The sequence below is a fragment of the Camponotus vicinus genome, unplaced genomic scaffold (genome assembly GCF_025532165.1).
Source record: "Camponotus vicinus isolate PSW18456_S1 unplaced genomic scaffold, iyCamVici1.0 SCAF_12, whole genome shotgun sequence".
In the NCBI taxonomy this organism is placed as follows: Eukaryota; Metazoa; Arthropoda; class Insecta; order Hymenoptera; family Formicidae; genus Camponotus; species Camponotus vicinus.
In genome coordinates this window covers 13,032,024-13,055,955 of record NW_028141948.1, presented here as the reverse complement: position 1 = coordinate 13,055,955, position 23,932 = coordinate 13,032,024, and the positions used below count along the sequence as shown (strand labels likewise).

At 44.7% G+C, this 23,932-nt stretch overlaps 2 protein-coding genes across 2 annotated transcripts in view; one reads left to right on the top strand and one right to left on the bottom strand.

Moving 5' to 3' along the window:
• Positions 1–23,932, bottom strand: part of LOC145963556 (dynein regulatory complex subunit 7) — an 80,515-nt gene that overhangs the window by 26,638 nt on the left and 29,945 nt on the right. The gene's annotated exons all lie outside the window — the stretch shown is intronic.
• The window catches only part of Bili (FERM domain-containing protein 8 Bili), a 94,362-nt gene that overhangs the window by 60,822 nt on the left and 9,608 nt on the right, over positions 1–23,932 (top strand). The window lies entirely within an intron of this gene.

Genomic DNA, 23,932 nt, shown 5'->3' with positions numbered 1-23,932 from the left:
CGATCGACGATCAATTTGACGCGTTTTCTTTCGAAATTAGCAAGCGAATAATAGCGAGCGAATAATTAGGAGCAACCGTAATTCCGTATAAATATTGTACGCTTAATGCACCGTTGACCAAGAATTAGCTACGCGGTCTGTGTTTGGCCACTCGGGACTAAGCGGCTTACTGCTCGTCAAATTTTAGTTCTATCAGCGTGTTATTTGCACCGAACGCTGCTTACTATCGCGTAATGTAACTTTGAGACAAGTCAAGAGAACGTCACGAAGAGATGTTAAAAAGCTAGAGAATCGTTGAGGGCAATTAATGCCTATTTAAGGTATAAAGTAGAACGGTACAGTACAATACCAATATAAATGAAATCTATCAAAATCCTCCAGAATCCATAAACGTGAAAAAACAAAGGTTGAAAATACAAGCAAAACTTAAACTCTGGGGAATCCATATGCGAGATCGAGAAACGTCGACATTTCTGCGGCCACGCAGAATTAATGCTACATTTTGCTTATATGTATACACTTTCCTTTGTATTCATCCATAAGCTCTCTCTTTCTAAGAAGACGCGAATAAATTATTACATCTATAAAAACAAGAAGAAAGAACATTCATTTATTTATTCAATTGAAATTAACACTTGATCAAAAGTGGGACGTAAAATAAACATAATTACAATATATGTAGTAATAATTTTAAAAAAGAGAAAGATATATAATATTAATATAAATAAAAAAGCGTAAATGCGCTAAATAATCTTGCAAAAAGACTAAAAATTATTAATAAAGCGAATTGAAATCTTTTTTTATCGAAAAGTTATTTAATTAATTTAGGAAACTTTTTAAACAATACCAAACATCAAAAAATTAATTAGCTATTTTAATTAACATGGTTTATTCTTGTAGCAATATCGACACGTTGAAACATTTTCGATTATTTTTTGAATTTATTTCGCGAGCAATAAATCCTGATATTTCGCGGGAAACAATTTGATATCAAATTAATTGTGTGTTATTTTACTGTTAAATGATTGATTATAGTATTTAAAAAATATAAAAATTTTATATTTTTGAAATCTATTTGCAATATCTTTAAAAAATGCATTAATTAAGAGAGAAAGAGAGAGAATCCGCTTTCCTCTTATATTTTCTTTTAGTACCATCCATTATAAATATTTTTCGGAAATAATATGTTTCTTTTTGTGCTATCTCTCAACGTGCGTCGTGTTAAATCAGCACTGCTATCTTTAACCCTCCTGCGCAAGAGTTTCCCTGACTTGAACGTTACCAATATGCACGAGTTTTTTAGAAAGGGTTGCAAAGTAAACGCGATCATTTTCTAAGGTTTCTGGGGATTCGTAGATTACGAATCTGAAGTCAGAAAAGACCGTAATTACGATTTTTTACGGTTTTTTTAATCGTGTACTTGAACCCATATTGGATCCGCCATTTTGAATTTTGAGATTCTGACTTCAGAATCGTAATCAGCGACCCTAAAAACCTCTAAGCAAAAGTATCCAGACCGATTTGAGTACTTTTAGGGCACTTTTGTAAAGATGAAAAATTGGAAAATTATTACATGAATTTTCTCTTCTTTTTTTTTCAATTTTCAATCCAAATTTTTATAATAATATATGCAAAATTCGATACCGCAACTCGATCCCTCTTAAAATGCCAGTCTCAAGCTTTAATTTGCGAGGTCGCAGGCCTCTTTAAGTGATTTCGTTCAGGAATTAGCAAAGAAAATATTTGGACGAATATACACGTCATCGCGCATACGGGAACAACTCAGTTTGGACGAATATACTCGGGATAATGCGTATGGGGATTAATATGAATTTTTTGCTAATTGATGGCGGCAATAAACTCGAAATTAGAGAAATAAATTAGCAATAAATTAACACTTAATTGTGCCATATATCCAAATTTGATTTCACATAATGCCAGTCTTAACGAAAGTCTTTGTTTTCTCAACAAGAACAGACTAATGGGCTACTTTTGCGCGGAAAGAAAAACATACGTTCAAAGTGCGTAGAAAGCAAACAAAAGTCACACGTTGACGGAAGTACGTCGAGATAGAAGGATAGCTGTTAATTATCGGTCCTTTCAATTAATAACATCAATTGATACGCTGATTCTATTTATGCTAGTCGTCGACTAAACTACTTGCAATTTCAATTGGAGCATTTTTAATTAGGCTTTCCTTTTGCTTATAGATTAGACCTCGATGTCGCAGAATAATTGAAGGAATATTTTGAAATTAGTGAAACGCGAAACCGATTTCACTACTTCCCACATCGATGAATCTCAAATTCTTTGTAGTCCCGAGAGTAACGAACCGGCGAAACGGCGATACGAGAGGAAAAGGTCTCGCGCTCCGGCGAAATAAATCATCAAAGGTATCGTCGTCAAAGCGCGAGTTGACCGTTCAGGATCGACCGTGCAGCTGCCTGTGCGCGCAAAGTTCCGAACGAAAATCGTGAACGCGCATAATTCTCTCGAAATTGCAGATTACGCGATCGTATCGTGCCGTCCTAAATTCGACGCGGTTATTCGCGCGCGAGTTTGCACGAAACTCGGTTAACAAGATCAGGAAAGAATTACGGGAAAACCATCGTCTTTATTATACAATCTATCGATTCCAATCGTAATAACGCGGGACGCGAAGGATCCGGCTCCTAGTCCTCTCGTACATCGGAATAAATATAATGGGGTGCCACGCTCAAGTTTTTCGAAGACGAGCGAATATAATGGAATAAAAAGAAGAGACGCCCCTATATTTTTCCCCATCCCCCCGCATATTTTTTCGCCGTCGAACGAACGTGACGAGCAGCCAGCCAGGCTCGTTCGTGGTCTCTCGCTTCTTCGCTAATTTCTCGCTCGCAAGCAGTTAGCGATGCGAGCGGCAGCTACCTCGTCTCGCGCCCGCGATTGCCCGAACGCACGCACGTACACGTACGAACGTACGTACGTGTGCGTGCACGCGTGCAGACGGGGAAGGCAAGGCAGGCAGGCAAGCAAGCAAGCAAACAGGCAGGCAGGCAGGCAAGCGGACGGGCGGATGGACGGGCCAGGCCGCGACGCGACGCGGCGCGGACGCATATGCCGCACAAGCACGCACCAACACGCATGCATCCGCGATCCGAGAGCACGCACGCAACCCGCCGCCGACCGAACTTGCCAAGAGAGGCTTCGATGCACGCACACGCACACGCACGCGCATGGCCGCGCGCGCGTGCACGCGAGAGAGTGCGAAATAACGCGAGGTGATGGCAGAGGACAAAGGCTCCGCGACGTGGGTACTAGGAGAGCTAGACAGGAACCCGAGAGCGAGAGCGGGGACCGAGGGAGGGAGGGAGACGGGGGACGGGAAGAGGAGACGACCGAGGGGGCTCTTTCTCCCTCGGATCAGGCAGCGGGCATTCAAAGGGGGAAATCGGTAGATAGGAGGTGAGGGGGAGAGCGAGCTGCTCGTTCGCGCGCGAACGCGAACGAACGAACGAACCAACGAACGAACGAGCGAACGAACCCGCGGCGCGTTCGCCTCGTTCGCTTATACGCGGTCGTTTGGTGTGAGTCACGCATCGCGAGCTTCCTGCTGGCAGGGCCCCGTCGCCGCGCTTCATCGTCCCCCTCGCGTTTCGTTTCGCGCCGCCGTTAGTTGACCCTCGGTTCCCCCCCGTCGCGTCGCCAGTCGCCCGTCTCCCTGGGCTGAACACCGATTTCTTTTGTGTATCGCACGACGAGTCGTTTGGTCCGACTCGCGAACAAAGCCGAAATTCGGCGAATTAGTTTCGTCCCACGTTTCCTGTTTATGGAATTTTTCTTTAGGAAGAAAAGCTTTTTCTTTTAAGTCGTCACTGTCCTTGGCGCTTTGTTTACGTACGTCCTAAATCTATGGAAAGAATCTAGAGACAACGAATGCGACTAAAGATTTCATCCAAACCGTTCCGGTCTATCAGGTCGTATGGTCTTTACTGTATCTCCGCCTATCCGTATTTTCCTGTATAAGGTCAGAGTTTTCAGGTTGTCAGTTGTCTAGGATTCACATTTGAGCGAAAAATTATTTTGATATTACTAATTATTTTAGTAATTTAATGCTTCAAATTTAGCGTTATTAATTAATACTAAAAATTTTATTAAATTTCATTATTTTAATTATGATGCGATTTTTTCAAATAAACTCACATATATACGTATATCACTTGTCACGTTACTTCTTTCCTATATATAAAAAAAATGAAAATATCTATTAACAAAGTTGAATCTAATCTAACATGTGTTCAAATAAGAATTTTCCTTCTTTTTATTTTTCCAAGTCATTACTTACCTTCATATCTATTTTCGATTAGACTTCTAAAAGCAAGGGATTAAGATAATAGAGAAACCGTTCACAGAAACGGTTGGACTGATAATGCGCGACGTTTTCGAAAGAGCCACGATATTCTTTTTACCTCGTCCCGCAAATTGATTACTATCGATTGGCGCGAATCAGTCCAATAATCGCGACAACGAAGCTTCCGTCTCCGCTGCCGCCGCGCAAGTCGACGACCCCTTTTGTTGCATCTGCTCGCGGCATGTGTTTCGCAACTCGTCGTCGTCGTAAGCGATAACATTTCGCGTTTCCCGCTATGATCCGCGTAAATTATTTCGACGCACATACTTTGTGTTGCGCGCGTTTCGATCGGGCAATTTTATCTCGAATCTACGCCTGTCTCTCTCTCTCCGTGTGAGATTAATAATTACTTTATATCGTCGCTCGCGGCCAAAATCGTTTCTTAATTCTAGCTCTAAAGACACGGTACTTGTGCGTCGAGCAAAGTTCATCGATGTCGCGCGCGTGAGTCATATATATATATATATATATATATATATACATATATATCGTCGATATTAATTGGCGCATGGCTATCGCAGGACGAATTCCATTTCGATGATCTATCGCGGCGATAGCCTTCGCGAAGGAACGTGAAATATTAGCGAAATATTAGCGATCGCGCGCACGCGCGCTTCCTTCCCTTTCCTTTTCGATAATTACCACGCAGCCGATAATCCGATTCGCGGCATCGCTTTATTACTTTACCAATAAGCAACCGATATTCGTGCCACCCAAATTCCGGATAAAATTCCTCGCAAACTATATATATATATATATATATATATTTATGTAATGCGCGTGTGTTACACGCGCGAGAACCGGTAGCGGCCACATCTATATTCCCAGATACGCAAGAAATTAATGCGCAAACGAGCGCCACGTCGTTTCTCCTCGTTCCCGCTGCGCATCGATCAAACATGCGATCCGCGCGTAAAACCGAGACCCAAATAAGGGCGCCGGCGATACTTGGTTGGTATCGATTCTTAACTGTCGATACTGAATATTCGACACGCTATTTCATATTTTATCTTTCCACATCGATATTTATAATATTATTCGACATGAAAAAAATTATAAAATAATTTTAAAATATCTTTAAGATATATAAAACATTTTCAAATTATTTTATTATTATTTTATATTATATATATAATTGCATTATTAATAATAGTAAATAAATGTATGATCCTGATAATAAAGAAAAATAGTTATATTAATATATAATAATTAATATATAATTACAATACGATAGTTGATTAATAATGTAATATACTGTTATTAATTAATATCTTTGCATATTTTTTATATACATATATCTTTATCTGTCTACGCAAAATACATCAGTAACTTTCGAAAGATTAGTCGATCTAGCGAGTGAATAGCTATCGATGCCGGATAAAAATCTGAACGTCATTGGGAGCGTCCGGTCAAAGATATATTCGCGAAAGTATGCCGTCGAATATTAGGCTCGCGCGAATGAATTATAACGGTTCGGCACAAGGCTCGCGCTCTCCGAGCTCGCTCGCTGTCGTTCGAGCGCGACATATCCGGAGCGAGAGAGAGACGACCCGGAGTGAGCGCACCCCGCGGGCCCACACGTATTCTCTCCCCCGCCTTTGTGCGATCGTTGTGTGCGTACGTGAGAAGGAAAGAGAGGAAGAGAGAGAGAAGCCGCGTATCTGGGCCCTCAGGCCAGACGATCGACGATCGCCCTGGCATGCGGGTCCCGCGACCAAGATCACGAGAGGTGTCGCATGCACGGCGGTGCTGACCAGCTGCCGTTCTCACACCGTGCGAGCGCTCACGGTGTCGTCATTATCGTCACGGTGTCGCCGAGTTGTACTCATCATCGTCATCATATTTGCAATTGCTACATAGCCGTCTCTATCCCGCTCTCCATTATCGTATCATTGTTACTACTTTCGTCATTTCTATTACACTGTATCTTTTATCGTCGTCGACGATGTCAATTATCGTCATCCGAGTATTCGCATTTATTGAACACGGCCGGATACCGTAGCAGCATCGCCGTATTACGATCTCCTTTTTTTCATTTTTGTCATTTTTATCGTCTTTATTATAACCCTTTGAAGCTAACAGTATATATGTGTTTTGAATTTTTTTTTTTTTAAAGACGAGCAAATTTATATTACAAGTTGACTTTAACCGATCGATATCGCATTCTTTCATATTTTTCACTCATTTCTCCCTTAAAATTAAAATTTTTGAAAATGGAATCAATTTCTGATGACTTTAAAGTTCCATTAATTGGAGAAATTATCAATCGACATGCGAAATCAATCGAAATAGCAAGAAACAAGTGCGAGAAACCATCCAAAGAGACTTGCAAGAGCGATGAATGCAATGTCCCTTCTATTCAATCTGAGCCTAGCAAAAAAGGTCCACAGACGATCCAAAGAGGGTTTGTTTTTATTCCTGAATTGGCTGCACTTTTCGTTTCTCCTCTCTTTCTAAATACACGTCCACCTTTTAGCGCACACCAGTGCAAAAAGCTCAGGAATAAGAAACAAGCCTAAGGTACAAACATATAGATTGTCATATCGATCTCTGCGTAATAATCGATTACTCATCCTTAATCTACACTATGTTTATTTTCACGAAACAAATACTTTTAGAGCAAAAGGTCTATTCCTCCCTCCAAAAAAAAAAAAAAAAAAATCGTCCTCAAAGGTCGCTATCGACGTCGTCGTCGCCGTCGCCGTCGCCGTCGCCGTCATCGTCGTTGCCGCTCGTTTGTGCCTCTTTCCCGTCGTCGTCTCGGTCGGGCGCGGATGCGCGCGGCAACGCCGCCGCGTCACGACACGCCGCTTGAGTCGGGTATAGGTTATCGCCGGCGCGCGGTGGCTTCGGGAGAGCTCGCAGCGACGTACACACGTAAAAGCGGACGTGCCGGGCTAATGCACACGGACGTGTCCGCATCGGATACGCGCGTGTACGTGTGCGGGCGCGCGCGCGCGCGCGCGTGTACGTGTACCTGGGCCTGGCCACGATCCCTCGGGGTTCGCCTGCCTTTTCCTCTCGCACGCTCAGGCTCTCTCGCAGACGCCTGGCGAACGATCGGCCAGCCGCGGCGAGGCAACGGATGCGCGTCCTGCTGCTCGTCCCGCGTCCTCGTCGCACCCGCTTCTCATTCCCGCGATTCCCCGCTATCTCTCTCTCTCTCTCTCTCTCTCTCCGTCCCTCTCTCGCTCTATCCCGTGCCTGCCGCCGAGTCCCGAGCAATATAAGCCGAGTAATATTACCGCGGGAAGAGCGGTAAGGTAACAGAGAGCCGCTGCTACGGACCGTTCCTTTCGAGAATTTACGAGCAGCACGGTCCGGGTGCCCGACTCTCTCTCTCTTTCTCTCTCTCTCTCTCTTTCTCGTGCCATGTATTCTGCAACGTACCGCGTGGAACCGACTCGACGAGGCGGCATCGTTCGACGGAGCCGTGAGCGTTTCCGTGCTACGCTCGCAATTTCGAGGGAACGCTCGCGATTATGCGAGGGCAATCGCGCGACCGAGCGCGCGGCCCTCCCCGACCGTTGCGATAACTTATCAACGTCGAGAGATAAAATAGCGATACGCCGATAAACGCCGACGCGAAAGAAGGATCTCTATCGAATTCGATCCTCCGTAGATCGATCGCGTATCGTCGATGCGAGTGTCGTCGGGCGAGATGTTTACGCTCGCGAAATTAAATCGTCGATACGAATCATTCCGAGGCTACACCGACGAGACGTCGGTTTATTTATTAAAGATCGATTTCGATTTTTTCGTAACTCCTCTCTCTCCTCGGGTTTATAATATAATCCGATCTAATGTCACGATTCATCGATTTTGCCAAGGAATTTTTCATAAATTGTACAATAATTGTATATCCTTGATGCTTTATGTTTACATCTTAAATCAGAGTTTAGATAGATGTCAAGATCTAATATGGGTGTACTATGTCAGTTTTCTAGAATTCACATTTGAGAAAAAATTATTTTGATATTATTATTAATAATTTAGTATTTTAAATTTAATATTACCAATTAATATCAACAATTATTTTAATATTCATACCGACTTATTTTAATTAAAACATGATTTTTTGTCATATGTATGATTACTAATTTATCTATACAAACATGGACAAAAGATGCTTTCCACTTAGTGACACAACAGCGTCATTCTATCTTTATTATTTATTAATGTTATAAAACATTATATAAAGTTATAAAAAGACAGAATGCTTGTGTCGTTAAATGGAAAACACCCAAATTTTTTCTCGCAATAAGAGCATTCTCTCTCAAACCGATACACGGATCGATTCGGATTTCCGATTCGGTTTCTCCGCCGTTTTCGAGATCGCGTGGTCATGACACTTTGATATCCACGCGCGAGTATCGATACGATAATTTCTTTTTTTTTGCTCTCACACTGTGCATATAATTCGCGGAATCGTATTATGTATACGTCGCGGTCGGCGATAATGTCGAGTGTATTAGCGCCTCTATCTCTCGTACTGCGCGTTCGCGTATCGGCATCGGTCGCAATCGCTTCTCGCGCCTACCACCTCGAGAAATCGAGCGGTTAGGGTTCCCCCTGCCTCTCCCCCCCCGCCCCTTGATTAGCGATAGTTGGCCGATGCGGAGCCGTATGCATCGCAGATAACGCGCGGCGTTCTCGAAAGCGCGTTTTGAAACCCGAGACCGTTACGATTGTTTACGGGCGAGCGAGCAGCGAGGATTCCATCGAGGCGCGCGAGTTAAATCGGCCGCGCGCGTTTCGTACTCGCTTGCGTAGTCGTGGTCGCTTGCCACATGTATCGTCGACTCCGCTCGCTCACCCGCGTATCCGCCGCGTCCGCGACGATAAGAAAACAAGGGGAACGATGAGAAACAGGAGGAGAGAGAGAGAGAGTCGTTTATTTGACGGTCCTCTTAAGGGCCCGATTTACTCTGATAAATGAATGAAAAATTGATGATTTTTTAGGAATTTTTTTTTTTGAGAAATATTAGAACTTGTGATCGTTTTGACGTTTTACATGGTTTTTTATTGATGTTTAAACAGTATTGGTCAATCTTGGATATTTTACGTATCTTTGTTGAATACGAGCTTTGGCGCGTAACGTGGTGACATAAATTTGAGATGTTAAACTGAACCTAATTTCATTAGAAAAAATTGAAAAATAGCAAAGTAATGTCATATATATTTTAAAAATAAATACTTCAATTTTATTAAAATCTTATCAATTTATGAAAATCAGTAAGATATTAAATATTATTTTTTATTGTAAATATTATTATCAGTATATTAGGGTCAATGTCCCAAAAATATCCTACGGATATAATAAAACTAGACCGAGTTTTTTTAAATTTCAAACAATTAGACGAAAAACAGCAATACGAGCACTATTGGAGTTACTATCCATTTTTGAACACGTAGATGTTTGTGTCTTCAACAAGAAAAAGCTAGATATCCAAGATTTAAGAATATTGATATGCACTGTTTATAATTATTAATGAAAACATACAACGTCAAAAGATTAATTTTTATTAAAAGAAATATTTACAAAAATTCCTAAAAAGCATCCATTTTTCGCTAAACTGGGTTCTTAAGCGAGGCAAGAGAGAGAGAGAGAGAGAGAGAAAGAAAGAAAGGGATGAGAAAGACAGAAAAAGCGAGCGAAAAGGTTACGTGGACCACAAGGACAAAGTACAAAATGTGTCAGTAATGCAAAGGAAAGCGTAACGTTTTGGAAACGTATTGTTTCTTTGGCTATGACCGATGATTCTTTCGTATAACTTTGTATTAAGCCTTTTTCTACTTAGTCATGCATTTTGTGCTTTATCTATGACACTTTTCATGACACCCCGTAATATTCAATGTCTCTGCAGGGTACTTTCTTTCTTCGGTTTGTATATTGCCATATTTTGAAAATAAAACTAATGCTCCAGAAATCTCATTTGGAACTTATTTCTTATGGTCTTTTCTCTTTCTAAGAAAAAAACGCCGTAATATCCGAAAGATCAATTGACTTAAAACTGGCCGTACTGGTTTAAAATGTGACCAAACTGAAAAATCAATTCAGATGACTTGCCAGGTAGGACTCACGAGTTCTATATTGACAGTATTGTACTCTATATTGATGTACAGTTGATGGTTCACTAGACGGGGTTTTGAAGAAAAGTAAAAAATGCGGAGAAAATCTAGACATTAGTCTCGCGAAAAAGAAATTTTTGCCTGGAGGTGGTGGAATGCACAAAGATCTGCGGAAAAGATTCCGAGAAGTATTGTCTTTTTTATTTTTATTTTTTTCCTTTCTTTTTTGAATAGCAGTTAATGCTGAGTTTTCCCACGCCGCTCGTTATTTAGCTTGGTTATTGTTCCAAACTCTTTTTATCTTAAAACTTCCTTTGCAAATCCATCAGAGGTTGCCGGTTTTGTCAAAGTATCAAGAGGTTGAAGGAATATTGAAGGCTGGATCGAAAAACGGGCGGACCGGGAAAACCGTTTTCACGATTTACCTGCCTACCGAAAATATTTTCCCGTAAACTACCCGTCTAAAAATAGACTACAAACAAAAGCAATTCAGTTCGAAGATTCAAAGGTTCGGTTTCACGGTGACATTTTGTCAAAGCTCAAGGAAGACGACAACGACGACGACGGCGGCGAGCAGGACCGTGACGTCATCGACGGTGGCGACGATAGGAAAAGATGAGACGTGCCGAAAGGGATAGTAGGCGTGGAACGCACAATGAAGCGAATGAGAGAGAGAGAAAGAGAGGGAAAAAAAAAAGAAAGAAAGAGATTCTACGCGAGGGGAAACGCGTGTAGAAGAGGCGAGAACGTGACGAAGCGCACAACGCGGCAAAGCCGCGAGGGGAACGGCAAAGGGGCGAGGGGGAAGGGGGGAAAGCGCGAGGGGAGCGCGAACGGCCGCCGAGCGGCGGCGATTTGGCAACGGCTTTTATGGCTTTCGTTGCGATCGAGAAGCGGATGCGCGATGCGACGCGACTTGGACAGTCATTGCATCGTGCCTTTGCCGGCAAAAGCTGCGCAGGGGTATGCTTAACCCTGAATAGAATAGGTATACTTGTAGATGGTACCTGTCTACCCATCATCTATTCATAAAAAAAAAACCAACCCAGGTCTAGCAGGAAGTTTTTGCAGGAGTTTGCAACTCCTTTGGACTTGAAGCATCGCGTTACTGTTCAGTTCTGTTTCACGTTAACTCGAAAAATTCCCATCATGTTATATACGCGATAATAAATTATTATCCGATTATATGGTCGTTTATAAATGTCGCGCCAGGGTCAAGAGTGTGCTGCATTCGCTTTTCGTTTTTTCGTATGAAAATCTCTTTATTTGAAGAAAAGATTAACTCTAAAAGATTAAATTAGAATCGTTTGATCTTATCAATGCGTGTGCGTCATTTTGATCTTATCGATATTTTAATGATAGAATAATAAAAGGCTTTAATTAATAAAAAAAATTGATTTTAACGTTTATCACACACAATCATTTTCTTTAAGTATCGAGGCATATACATAAATTTTTGTAGGTTTTTTCACTTTGAAATAGCTAAAATTGCGAGAATGGGACAAAACATTGTTCCATTGTGACCCATATGTGACCAGGAGCAGAGCAAAGCAAAATATGACCTACGGATTAAAAAGAATTTTCGTTCATCATCGCGCCGACAGTTTTAGGTCGCGTAAATTATCGATTTTTTTGCCCGCGAATCGTTACACGTGTCCTTACATTACGTAATACACTGTTATTATACTGGGTGTTTCTAAAGTGATTATCTATTTTGCGAAATAATAAAAATTATAAGAAACTTAAGACATTAAAATATATATTTTATGAATTTTATGAGAATCCAACACTCGACTAATTTCTACGTCAAATTATTGAACGTGCTATCCATGATCGAAATCCTCTTCTGTAGAGCAATTAAACTTATAAATACATGAATTTAACGAGAGACATACTGTTTCATAGTCATTATGTGTGTATAATAATTTTTTCAAATACCTCTAATTTTAAAATAATCATTTTAAAAAACATTCTATATAACAACGAAAAATAAAAATATTCCCAGGCATTATAAGATAATTTTTAGATTCAAACTTCGATGACAAAATGAAAAAGCATCAATTTCATAATTTTCAAGAGGCTATCTCGAATTTCCTCGAGCCCGTTACACCGCTCGACAATTACGCTCGGCGCATTGTTTTAATTACTGGCGCTCGACGCTTCTTAGCTCGCGTCGTGCAAACGCAATTGAAACGCCTCTCTTGCGCGGCCATCGAGATCCGGAGGGGCGTCGATGAAAAAGATCGAACGCGCGATCGAACAGCCGTGCGGCTCGACGCATCCGGTTCTCCGTCTCTCTCTCTCTCTGTCGCCGCGCTGCTTCTTCTCTCTCGACGCACTCAAGAATGGTCGTGCGTCGATCAGCGACCTGCGCGCGAGACATCGGAGACGGCGCGGACGAGAGTGAGAGCGCTTTTGATGCCTGCGCATTCATACGTACTTGCGGGAAACTGTAACTACCCGCCTGTTCGTAGTAGAAGTATTAGAGGGGGATGAGGGGGACGAGAGAGAGAGAGAGAGAGCGCGCGAGCGCGCGCGGGGGAGAGAGAGGCGCGCCTGAGAAAGAGAGAGACGGGAAACGGCGGCAGCGGAGAGGGCAAACTGGGTCAGTGTCGTGGAACTTGAAAACTTCGCTTCCGTAATGCGAGAACGGCGCCGCCGACTGCCATCTCCAAGTCGCTTAAACTGCGTTTACGAGTCGGCGGCGGTAGGTAGGTAAAACAGAAACACTTGGAGAGAACTCGAGACCGAGTTATGTGTAGTTATATGTATATATATACATGTATAGAGGTGTGTGCATGTAGACTCTCTTCTCCTCCGCCACGATCGAGAGAGAGAAAGAGGCACGACGGCGGCGAGAGAGAGACGGCGACATGGACGAACAAAGTGAGAACGGTAAAGGCATGAGCGAGAGCGAAAGGAAGACGTATAGGAATGCGCAAACTGAAGCGTGCCGTGTCGCCACCGAGCGGGGGAGGGAGAGGGGGGGGGGCGAACGGGGAGAAACCTCGTTTGTTATACCGGCTCGTCTCTCCCCCTCTCTCCTCCTCTCGGCTTTCGACGTTTCCACGAGCGAGCGTGTTTTACTCCACGTGATCGCGAACGGCGATGGTCCCTCAAGACTCGAGCGAATCTCAATGTCATCAGCCACGTAGCGGCCGGGTGCCGCGAGCGGAAGGTCTCGCAAGGTCACGAATTCGTCGACGAGAACCGCGCGGAGAAAGTCCGCGGTCGAGCTACTCTCGACCGATTGCCTAAAATTGCGGTCTCTCTCTCTCTCTCTCTCTCTTTCTTTCTCTCCCTTCCTCTCGTCGATCTCGTTTACCGCGACCGCGCATCGGAATTTCCATTTTCGCGAAACGCTGTCGGCTCATTTTCTGGTTTAATAACCGAGATGTTCGGCTTCAACAGGAGCGGAGGAAGAAGGAAGAGAGCGATAAAGAAAGAGAGAGAGAGAGAGAGGCAAAAGGATACGACGATCGCGTCGGATAGGAGCAAAGGGCGTGTTGCACACAGGGGATATATACCGCCCACGTATAAACGCGTATTATATAGCGTTACACGTAAGCCTGAAAACACGGGTGGCTGCTCGTTGACGCGGATAAACCGTCTCTCAGCTCGATGGCGCTATATTTACAAGAGCTCTCTCTCCTCTCTCTCGCTCTTCTTATATATATGTACGCGGCTTGTTTTACTCAAATACATTTTTCAAGCGCCTCGCGGATTTCCAGGGACGCGAGACCGCGACCGCGACCGCGACAGAAAAAGAGAGAGAGCGAGAGAGAGCGGTGCGAATACTTTTTCGGGTCGCGCCACGTGTATCGCGCCGGATATACGCGGAGGCAGAGGAGACGCGACGAGACGCGACGCGATGCGCATTTTTGATTTCGCAACGAGCCTAGAGAGATAATTGGCGCGCATTAGCGATCCGACACACGCGAGAGCCGTATCGGCGGCACACCAATGAAAATTATCGCGACTACCCGCATTCGCGGGATATTTTCAGCCGCGTTCATTTTCTCGCGCGATACTTATTTTATCGATGATTTTATCGAGCACACGCTACGTCGGCGAAAAATATCGCGCTCCGATCAACCGTATATATACTTATTCCTCTTTTCTCTCTGTCTCTTTCTCTGTTGGATCTGATAAATGAAAAAGAAATCTTGCGGGAAAAGAAAAAGTGATTGTGCAAAAGTTAGAGTCGATACGTTTTCTATTTCGCGATCGCGAGATATGCTTGTAGCTACAAGAGATTTGTCTGTTTCGATTATTTTATTAAATTTTTTTTATTGATGAATATAGCATAGTGTAATTTTTAGCGAAATGTGTGAAGAATTTGGTTCCATTAATTTTATTACAAACATTTTCAAAGACTTGAAAGCAATGCCTGTGCGAAACGACTCTTATACGCGCTTATAATTTTATTATCTCGATGCTGGAACAAGCAATATTGTCCCGCAACTTGGCCGAAAAGATCCGTATATCCGTTCTGACCGCAAATTCGCTCTTATCTGATTCTCATCCCATATTAACGCCCAGTTGAACGCATTTTATGGACGATGCGTGACATTAGAAAGCGAGTTAAGGCGAGATAACGGATATTTTTCCCCTTTTTTTAAGAACGTATCGATATTTAACGCTTCGCATTCCTCGAAAGTGCCTTTGCAAAATTAATCGCGATCGCGAGAATCGCGGTGAAACTTAAAACTCGTTGGTAAAACGTGGACAGCAACGCGGTCTCGTTATAGCGTGGAACGGCCGCGACGGCCGGTGACACGAAGGCTCTCTCTCTCTCTCTCTCTCTTCCCCCCCGATTCTTCCTCGATATCGACTTTAGACCAAACGGTCCGGAGGCAGGCAACGTTGAGAGAGCACGTTCGCTAAGTCTAAATAACCTCTGGTATATCGAACCGCTGCCAGGGAATCCGCGGACGGCGGCCTGGCCGCGGATCGCGAGGCCGCCGGGGCCTTCTCTCTCTCTCTCTCTTTTTCTTTCTCTCTCTTCCCCCTTCATGCCGCCGGTCTCGTTTTCCCGTTTAATAACCGAGCGAGCGAGCGAAGAGAAGACGGGCGACCCGCTTCGACCACTTCGTGCTCGGTAAAACGGGACGCGGATATGCGCGCGATCCTCAGACTCGAAAGGGCACGCAGGGAAAGAAAAAAAGAGACGATGGACGAGCAGAAAAAAAAACGGACGGGGAAAAGAAGACGCTTACGTATCGCATGGCGAGTAAGCCCAAAAACACGATGGTCAGATGTTGCGTGCTTTTGTTACTCGCCTCCCGCGTCGCGAGGCAGAATCGAGGGAATCCAACGGGAGCAGGCAAGCGGGCGTTAGGGTTAGGTTAGACGGGTAGATAGGTAGGTAGGTAGGTTGGTAGGTAGGTAGGTAGGTAGGTAGGTAGAATGAACGGCGAACGAACGGCGGGGAGGGTAAAAGAGGGTTAGGATGAGGCCAGAGAGGAGTAACTGCCACGACGGCGACGAGGACGCGGGGATCGGCGCGGAGGAGGCGGAGGGGGAGGGGAAGGGGGGAAGGGTCCCCGGGGAAGGAAAGTCAGAACGCGAGTGGGAGGAGAGAGGATAGGGCAAGCCGTTATTTAGCCGGGCGCGCGCGCGGGCACTCGCTCTTCTCGCGCGCGTCTCTTCGCGTCCCTCGCTCGCTTGCTTGCTTGCTTGCTTGCTTGCTTGCTTGCTTGCTTGCTTGCTTGCGCGACCCAGCTTCATCCCGCGCGTCCCGTGCCGCGGGCACCACCATCCTTCGGTCGCCCCTCGAATGCCGCCCCCTCATCGCTCACGCCCGTTCCACTACCTTCCGTTAGTCGTCCCTCGTCCTCCTCGCCCTCCCTCCCTCTCTTTTCGGCTACGCTCTTTCATCCTCGTTCGTCCTAGCCGTCAACGTTGGCCCTGTCGTCCTAATCCCACACCGTTCTAGTCTCTCCTCCGTCTCCCTCGCTCTTTTCCCGCTCTAGCAGCTCCTCTGATCCTTTCCACGTCCCTTCACTAGCGGCAAAATTTCGACGATATATATGGTTTGGTACGAAACGCGAGAAACGCTGGAGACAGGACCCCAAAATACCCGTCCGTGAGTCCCAAGAGACTGAAAAGGGAGAACAGACGGAAAAACTTGTCTCGTTTCCTTTCTTCCCGTGCATCCTTTGAGGAAAACCTTGCAGAAAATCTTCGATTGACGTGGCAAGAATGGGAGGAAAAGAGACAGAGAGAAAGAGAGAGAGAGAGAGAGATACTCCCAGACGGCTGAGTTCTCTGTCGTACCCGTCGTTCGCCGAAATCCGTGCTAATTAAAGCCTGCCTCGACGTCCAACCGACCGAGCGACCACGATCCACTAGTCCGCGTACCCGTGGTCGTCTCTGTCTTTCAATTCCATCTCCGTCGTACCCGTGGTCATTTCTGTCTTTCAATTCCATCTCCGTCGCACCCAGGGACGTCTCTCTGTCTTTCAATTCCATCTCCGTTGCACCCATAGTTCGGTTTCCCTCGTTGCATCGGTCGTCTTCTCTGTATCTCTCTTTCTTTCTGTCACAACCTGCCTGCTGATTTTCTCGCGCTGCTCTCCTCGACGGCATCACGCAGCTACTCTACGCCGCCGGGTCTGTAGCAAGGAGAACATTAAGGTTTCAGGCGGCTTGTCCGGTCGGTCCATTGTGACAAGTTCTTCCCTGCGCGCGTAACGGTACTCCCCGAGATACTCTGTGTGCCGATCGCCTCGTGCGTGTGCGTATGCGTATGCGTATGCGTGTGTGTGTGCGTGCGTGCCGCCGCATCGCCTCACGTCACTTCGCGTATCGCGCGACGCGGCGCCCGCCAAGATAAAATCGCCTCTGCCCGACGCGTTTCATGTGTAAATACATTCCTCGCGTTTTTCGGCCGCTATCGACGCGGACACATTCCTATGTACAGCAAATTCGTTATCCTAATTTCAGTTCAATGCGGAAGATACGATTGTTTTTTTCAAAGATTGTATATCTCTTCATTTTAGACACAAGTACTCTCCTGCGCTCTCTGACTTTTTCTTTTCTCTTGAAAAAATTTGCTTCTTATCGTAAAAAGAGTGTTGGAAATTAAGAAAATTACGTATGAGAGAGATTCGTGTAAAGTAGCTTGTGATACGTAAATAAAAATATTTATATGTCTTTTTCAGAGAAGAGATAACGGAAATAAGCTTTATTTAAAGTTTACGTATATATTATTGTGAAATATCTTGTTGTAAAAATTTAGGTCAACTATACAACGTTTACGCAATAGTTGTACCTTACCAAGCTTGAATATATCTTGGATTTTTTTCCATCCCAAACCTTCGACAGCCGAGACTTTGCGCTGAGACTTATGTAGAGAGCGCATAAACTAGAATTGTTTCTCTCTTGACCTTCCCACAAGAATTCGTTTAAGAGAAAAGTACTCGAATCGCAATCGTTTTATTACAGGTATTGTTTGGAGAAATTTTAATGAGCGGAACGTTTTAAAAAATTTCGATGTATATAAATTTGACCATCAAAATCTTTTCTCAAAACAATAAACTAAGCAAAGAAATAATTTTCATTTGCAAGATGTGTTGTAAAAGACGGAATTATAAATAAAATTTTACACTGTACAGGATTGTAAATAAATTTTATACATATATATATAAAGACTCTTAGAAAAAAAGAAATAAATTTACCACACGTAATTTGTTTCGTCGAATCAATCTCGAATAACGCGATCATAAAATCTCATTTTATGCAAACGATGAAATTTGTCACTTTGTAATTAATTAAATATTCTCTCGCGTATCACTATATTTTCAATTATTCGAAAACAATTTAATCATCGCAATAGATCAAACGCGAAAAACGCTTTATTATATAGTATTTTTTTTATTCAAAATTGTAGAGAAAGAAAGAGAGAGAGAGAGAGAAGGACACTTTTAAAGAAAATAATGGGCGAATAGGAAAGCCTATTGCTCTCAAAGTCCTCAAAAAGGCACGCGTTCCGGTCCTCATCCATGTGCGCGCGCGCACACGCACACGCGTACGCCATACGCACGCACGTAGATGGGCGTATTCACGCACACCACGATGGCTGCATATAGGTTATTCACGGGCGCTGAAAGCGAACGCATATGCGTTCGTAAATACGACCTTGTGGCTTTACGATCGTTTACAAACTCTTCCGACCTTTCGGGTCGGGGAGAGAACGGGAGCGCGCACTCGGCGTTATTCCAATTAATCTCACGCCGTAATATCGCCGATTTATGCAAACGCGTGCGTGGGCGATCGCGTAATAACAGAAATAAAAATTCAGCAACGTCGTTGAATAGAATTCTCGCGGTACATGGAATTTATATCGATTAAAGTTTTAACGCTTTTTTCCTCTTTCGACGATAATATTGGCAATGATACAATGATACGTTTTTTACGACTTTTCAATAAATTGCGATTACGCGATCGAAGACACGTGACGATATAAAAGTGAGATCCTTGAAAGAAAAGAATACTTTGGAGAATTTTTCCCTAAATATATCCTCTCAGTGAAAGTAGTTAAACGTTGTAAGAAGTTGAGAGCGGCGCACTCGGAATAACTTTCCGATAAAGTTTTGCGAAAACTTCCGCCAATATATCGCAAGATCACTACGCGTCAAATGCGCGCGGGTAAAAAATCCATCAATAAGGATTACTTGTCCAAGAGATTCCGCGTATCGTCATTTCGTCACGAATTATGTCGCAATTTGCGAGATGTCCGAACGGAATTTCTTCATCGTCGGATCGATATGCGCGAATCGAGTTTTCGACAACGGCCAATTATGCAGAAATTAAATAGATGTATCGCTGCGTAATCCAGAGTCTCTTACGTAATCATTCGAGTAATTGAAGATGCAAAAATGAACGAGGCCGAAAATAAATAACTCGATAAGTAGTTTGGAGTTAAAAACAGGGACGCGAGAGAGGAGACGAAATGGCGATGACAATCCATCGCGGGATCGAATTTTTACACGCGAGAAAATGGCAGCTTTCATCGCGGACAAGCCTGAAACTCGTTCTCGCAAAGCCGCAAACGCGTTTCAGCCACCGATCGAGCCGAGATCCTTTCTCTCTCGTCACATCCGCGTGAAATTTTCGGGTAAATTGTGAAAGGGCACGACCGACAATAACTTGTAATAAATCGAGTTCTCCTCGACGCGACCGAAACACCTGTGCGGTATGCTTCGACGTAGAAATTCCGCACCCACGCGAAGAAGACGGTAAAGTGAATTAATGGTGTTTTGTCAAACTTTAAATATCCCCGTGCGCGGTATTATTCGCCCGTATCCGCGTTTTATGCCGCATTTTTAAAGGGGATCGTACACGATTCGTTCCGCTCGTTACTCCTGGAACAAAATTGGGATAATCGGATAATTTTTCTCCTCGGCAAAAAAAACACGCTGGTGATATATTTTAATGCTATTCGAATATACATATATATGTGTGTTTTTTCAGTTTATCGATTATAATATTTGATGGCTATATATTGGCGGCATCAATAAGAGTGTTATATAACTGTATTATATTTATATATTTTCAATTATCAATCCTTCTCAACGTTGTTTTATCGATAATATTTTTGTTAAATATTTTTTACATCGTTTATTATAAAATTGCAGCTGCTAAGCAATACTCAAAGTTATTATCAAATTCGTTCAATCTCTTACACTCGTTCTCTTATGCTTGTTTCTACTCGTACTTTTTATATTTCTATTTGTACCTCTTATGTTTCTCTTCTACCCGTTATTCTTCGAATAAAATTGAGACATTAATTGGATGATTCTTTTCTCGAAATTGCACATGATATATATTTTAACGCTACGAGAATACATGTACTTTTTTCAGTTCATCGATCATGATCTCGATAGTTGTATATTGACGACACTAATGAAAAGTACTTATGGTTGTGTATTTATATATTTTCAATTATCAATCTTCTCCAACGTTGTTTTATCGATAGCATTTTTGTAAATATTGTTTACATATAGTTTATTATATAGTTGTAATTTATAAATAATATTTAAAGTTATCGACTTCATTTCGCTTATTACTTGTTACTCTTCGAATAAAATTGGGAGATTGATCATATATATTTTAATGTTATGCGAATATATTTATTTTTATCGATTATGATCTCGATGGATATATATTGACCTATGAAAAGTGTATATAACTATGTATATATTTTTAATCATCGATCTTTTTCAACGCTATTTTGAATAGTTTTGCAAATATTTTGTACGTCACTTATTAAACGATTGAGGCTCTTAATCAATGTGCCAAGTTATCATCAAAATATTTTGACTTTTACAATTTTCCATTAAAAACCTTAAAAATCCAAACAAGAAATTACAATTTTCCAATTGTAATACTTTTCACCGGATACTTCGTCAACCTATACATCATCCATCTTATGTACAATCATATGTTAATCGTCGCATGTTTGCGAAGAGAGAAAAGGAATATAAAAAACGGAAAGTATCGGCGAGCAACACAAGTAACTCGACGTTCCAGGATCCCTCGCGGGATAAAATCATAAAAGCGGCTCGCTTCGGCGGATGTGGAACGTCACGTCGGCGGCCGCGCGCGCGTTGATAACTTTCCGCGGAGCCGCTTGAAATATTTGCGAAGGTGCGGCGAGAGAGGCGCGCAACAAACACGCCACGGCTCCGGCGGCCCTAAAGGCGAGCCCGGAGCGCGTAACCGTCGCGTCGTGAGCGCGCGAGCGCGCGCTTCTCTCTCGCGTGAAATTTAAAGGCGGCTGCTGTCGCGTCCCTCTCTTCACCCCTCCCCCCCTACCCTCTCGTCCCCCTCGCCGTCGTCGTCGCGCCACACGCGCGCTCCTCGCGAGAGAGGACTGTGCTGGGGCCCCTCGATCGATCCACGCCCGCATAGTCGCGAGCGTGTAGAAGAGGTTGTTTGTCGGTGGCCGACCGGCCACGGTTGCCATTCTCGCCATCGACGCCGGCAGCAACGGCGACGACGCCATTGCTGCCTGCCTGCCTGCCTGTTCGCTTGCCTGCTCGCCTGCCTGCCTGCGCGTCGCGCAGGAAGAATTTTTTATCGCGGGTTTTCCCTCTCGCAGTAAGCCGCCGGGTAATTAACGGCGGAACCTTTCCCTTCCCTCGTCCCCGTCCCTGTCCCCGTCTCTCGTTCGCCGTTAACGCGCGCACGGCCGCTGCGGATTCTACGACGCCAAAAGACGTCCTTGCCTTTTACGATTTTCAGAACTTAAGGTTGCCGTCTTTTTTTTTTTCCTTTCTTTTTTTTCGTGCGATCTAATGGTCGTGCTCACATTCCACGTCCTAACGGCCCCCTCCACCATTTTTCCGCCTCCGCCGAAGAAAGGCAAATTCGTAACGCGCGATCTTTGTCACGATCTTTGTGAAAGATTGTGAAAAGCCGAGAGAAATTTAACGGTCTCGCTGGAAGTGCACTTATCTGAATTTACGATTCGACGCGACTGCGAGACGCGAGGAGAGATTACGCGCTCTTGACGGACGTAATCGGTGTACAGGCGTACGCGAGAATTATTCGCCAGCTGTTGCGATTTAAAATGCGAGAGTGAATCATAACGCCCGTGCGATCAATCTTCGACTCCGCGCCGATACATCTCGCGGGGGACTCTCCCTTATCCTCGCGCACACATATATCGTCCTCCCGGATATACTTGAATAAACATGTAGTCGATTCTCGCATATTAACTGCGTGATTTTCCATTAATTTAGAGGCGAAAGAGAGATAGGATGGCCGAGAATGGCGATCTCGGAGTCTTTCTCATGGAGCAACTACTCCGCTCTGCTACTTCCAAATATCGAACCGCCTTCTTCGTCATCGTCATCGTCGTCGTCATCTCGAAATTCTAATCCGCCGCGATTATATACGCAGCAGCGCGACTTTTTTTCCGGACGCACGCGCGAACGCTTTCGAAAGGAAGGACACGCGGCGCGGCGTCGGCGACTTACGTAATCAACGAGCAGCCGCGACGCGATCTCCCGCTCTCCCTCCGCCCCCCTCGCTTCCCTACACCGGTCCCCTTTGAACTCCTCTCACTCCCTCCCTCCCCTCCTCTCTCTCTCTCTCGCTCCCTCGGCAGGCTACGCGTTTTCTGTTGCGCGTCCGACGCCTACCATGCCCAACGACCCAAACGACCGACCGACCGACCGACCGACCACTCCTGCCATTGTTCTTTTTTTTTTCTTTTTCCGCGCACGGTTTTCTCGCGATTACGCCGCGCGCGGTTCGACCGAGCACAAAGAGCCGCACCGGCGGCGCCGGCGGACCCTTAATTCGTATCTACGAAGGGACCGGGGTTAGGTAGAAAGAGAGAGAGAGGGTCGACGGTCTAATCGTGACCGCGCAAATTCTTCGCTGTCGGTCCTCGCGGCGTGGCAAACCGGCATGGTGCGGTGCGGTGCGGTGCGGTGCGGCGTGGCGACCGCGCGGCGTGGCGACCGCGCCATTTCCGGCGCATGCCTTTCAGGCATCCGGGGCTCCTCTCTTCGTGAGTGTGCCGCGGGCATCGTCGGAAAGGGCACGATCGGAAAATTAACGACCCCTCGAGCGTTAACTCCCGACTCCAGGTCGACGCTAGCTCGCTCCTTCTCTCTCTGTTTCTCTCGCTCTCTCTTTCCCTCTCATCCGCTCGTTCGTTAAGTCCTTCCTTGGCTCGTTCTCTCCCGCGACTCGCACCGCGCGCGTTTTCATCCGTTCTCCCCCCCCCCCCCATCCCCCCCTGTTTCCTCGCCCGCACTCGTCCGTCCATCCGTCCGTCCCTTTCCGCGCCGAACCCCTCAGTTCTCGTCCTTTATCCTAACCATCGCCGCCGGCAGCCCTACCCCTCGAGGCTACGAATCGCAGATTGGTGGAGAGAGCGAGAGAGACGGAGGGCGACCGGTCGATTATCTATAATCGATAGCGACTCCCGCGCTCCATATTGCCGTAGTACGCACCGGAGATGGTGACTGACGTTTAAATACACAGACAAGACCGTAATATATCCCATCGTCGTCGTCGTCGTCGTCCTCGTCCTCGTCGTCGTTTTCGGGGCCCTCGTCGGACTCCGACCCGATGTAAATTATTTCTCCCGTCGCCGATACATGTATGTGTACGTGTGTGTATATTTATATGTATGTATATACATATAAATACATACATCTACATATATATATATATATATATATATATATATATATATATATATATATACATGTATTGATTCGCGCGGGCGTTTAACGTTATTATTAAATAATTACGCTCTCGCGAAGCGGGAACACGAGGGTGTAAAACGCGCGCGACCCGCTGTAAATCCACGAGCTTGACCGGTAATAGATGCGCTGCAGGGAGACGCTCTTCCTGCCGGAAGATTGCCTTGCCTTGCCTTGCCTTGCCTTACCTTACCTTGCCTTGCTCCTCGATTTTACATCCCCCGTTCTTACGACGTCGTGT